A 2,736-nucleotide genomic window follows, 5' to 3' on the forward strand; every position below is an offset into this window, starting at 1 on the left:
AGCGGGGTCTGATTGCTTCTCTCGGTACCTCAAGAGTGCAATCCCCTCCATTTCAAGGGGCAGACACAGGGCAGCCGGGAACAAGACAAACGGACAGACCAGCTCGCCTGCCCCTGTGCTAAGCCACAGCAAATCCTTTTGCCTCCCACGACTTGCGGCTGCTCAGCCTGAGCACAGCAGAGATGCTCAGCATTTCTGATTTCACAGAAGAGTCTCCAGAGGAGATGGGGCTGCAGTGGGTTGGTGTAGTGAGAAAGAATAACTTATGAAAGAAACAACACAAAAAAAAGCCTGATGCAGTCAAGTTTGCTTGGGATTGGGGGTGGAGATGCTGTCAAGCCCTTTGATGATGAGAGGGAATTCACCTGAGAAAATCTATCAGACCTGGTCTCTACGTGCCCCCTGCTCCCAGGCAGAGACTGGCCTAGAGCATGTCCAACACATCTGGGAGCCCACGGGCCCTGCTCTTCACAGCACCTCCAGCCAGCACAAACCAGAGCAACAGCCAGGGAGCTGCACAAAGGTCCTGCCAAGCAGGAGAAAGGGAGGGGGGTTTGGCTGAGGGAGTATGAATATTTGAGGGATGTCTTTGGTTTTGCACAGAGAAGTCTGTCCTCACTTGTCACTGTCTTTTCCCTCTGGTACAGGCCCCTGGGTTCATATGGAGACCATGTCCAACAGCAGCTCCATCACCCACTTCCTCCTCCTGGCATTTGCAGACACACGGGAGCTGCAGCTCCTGCACTTCTGGCTCTTCCTGGGCATCTACCTGGCTGCCCTCCTGGGAAATGGCCTCATCATCACAGCCATCGCCTGCGACCACCGCCTCCACACCCCCATGTACTTCTTCCTCCTCAACCTCGCCCTCCTTGACTTGGGCTCCATCTCAAACACTCTCCCCAATTCCATGGCCAATTCCTTCCAGGATAACAGGGCTATCTCCTACCAAAGTTGTGCTGTCCAGGTCTTTTTCTTTGTATTTTTCCTTGGAGGAGAGTGTGCTTTCTCACCATCATGGCCTATGACCGCTACGTTGCCATCTGCCAACCCCTGCACTACGGGACCCTCCTGGGCAGCAGAGCTTGTGTCCACATGGCAGCAGCTGCTTGGGGCTGTGGGTTTCTCAATGCTCTGCTGCAGACAGCCAATACATTTTCAATATCTGTCTGCCACGGCAACGTGGTGGACCAGTTCTTCTGTGAAATTCCCCGGATCCTCAAGCTCTCCTGCTCAGACTCAGGTTATCTCAGGGAAATTGGGATTTCTTGTGGCTATTGTATTTGTCGTCTTTGCTTGTTTTGTTTTCATTGTGCTGTCCTATGTGCAGATCTTCAGGGTCGTGCTGAGGATCCCCTCTGAGCAGGGACAGCACAAAGCCTTCTCCACATGCCTCCCTCACCTGGCCGTGGTCTCTCTGTTCATCAGCACTTCATTTTTTGCCTACCTGAAGCCCCCTGCCATCTCTTCTCCAGCCCTGGATCTGGTGGTGGCTGTTCTGTACTCAGTGGTACCTCCAACTTTGAACCCCTTCATCTACAGCATGAGGAACAGGGAGCTCAAGGATGCGGTGAAGGAATTGATCCAACGCACCTTGTTCCACCAGCAGTAACCTGCCTCACCTATTCTGCAGATTACTTGCAACTTGGATTAGGTCAGACTTCTGATTTATATTTCCCTTGTAATAATTGTCGTAAGAGGTAACTGCTTGGCTTCATTCTACTTCTCTAGAGGCTTCATCTTTTGTGTCTGACCCTTTCACAAATGCCTTGAACACTCTACCTAATCCAGCCGACATGATAGCATCTCAGCAATAAAAGGGGTCACCTGCGTGCAGTGCCTGAAAGGCTGGGATGTCCTAAGAAAGATGCTGCCAAAAATAAGCACAAGAATTTGACTTTTAAAAAAGTTTTTTCTCAATCTTTTCTCACTGTATTAGGAGGTGATAAAATTGTGACAACTCTGAGATCTACTGGACAGCAAGTGGTGCTTTTAAAGACTATTCCTGGTGTCCAGGGGCTGTGTAGGTGCTGCAGGAGCTCTCCATTACCTCTTAGGTAGCCACATATATAGCAGGGCTGATGGCATGTAGTGTTCCCTGTGGAAAGGAGTCTGGAGGGGTCAGCAAAGAAAGGACACTCTCTGTGTGCCCTGGGGTGGGCAGTGAATGGACAATCAGGAGATGAGACACCCCTCAAAGGTGAAACTCATCCGGAGTAAAGCATTAATCCAGACACCCACAAGCCATGACCCTGCAGTTTGGTGTGAGCCAGTGAAAATGCAACAGGCATGGGGAAAGGAGACTGGAGAAATGTGGAAGCTGCCCGAGGAGCCCCAGGGCAGGGGGTCTCCTGCTGTCCTGGGCAGCAGGGCTGGTGGGGAGGCAGAAGGGGAACAAAGGCAGCCAGGCCTGGGGATCACTTGCAGCATGAATGCAGGAGAGACAGAGAGTGCCTGGCCTCTCTTTCCTCATGCACTTTGGACCAGCTCAAGTAGTGGGAACACTGGGGAGGCTGCCATCCCTCCCTGGGATGCTCCCTGGGGCTGCTGTGCCCTTCAGAAGTGTTGGAGCTGTGGGGTGAGTGCCCAAGTCCCAGCCCACTCCTGACCTCTCCCCTGGCTCAGTCAGACAGAGCTTTTTGATCAGGTCGTCAGCCGAAGGACAAGGCAAAACATGTAGCATTGACCTGCCCACCACAATGGTCTTACAGGTAGCTGTGAGATCCTTCACAAGCATGG

At 52.3% G+C, this 2,736-nt stretch overlaps 1 pseudogene; it reads left to right on the forward strand.

Annotated features, from left to right (window-relative positions):
- Positions 1 to 670: 670 nt before the first annotated feature.
- On the forward strand, positions 671 to 1,609 carry LOC122153020 (annotated as a pseudogene).
- Positions 1,610 to 2,736: the final 1,127 nt, after the last annotated feature.

The sequence above is a fragment of the Tyto alba genome, unplaced genomic scaffold (assembly GCF_018691265.1).
Source record: "Tyto alba isolate M040663 unplaced genomic scaffold, T.alba_DEE_v4.0 Super-Scaffold_15, whole genome shotgun sequence".
Classification (NCBI taxonomy): Eukaryota; Metazoa; Chordata; class Aves; order Strigiformes; family Tytonidae; genus Tyto; species Tyto alba.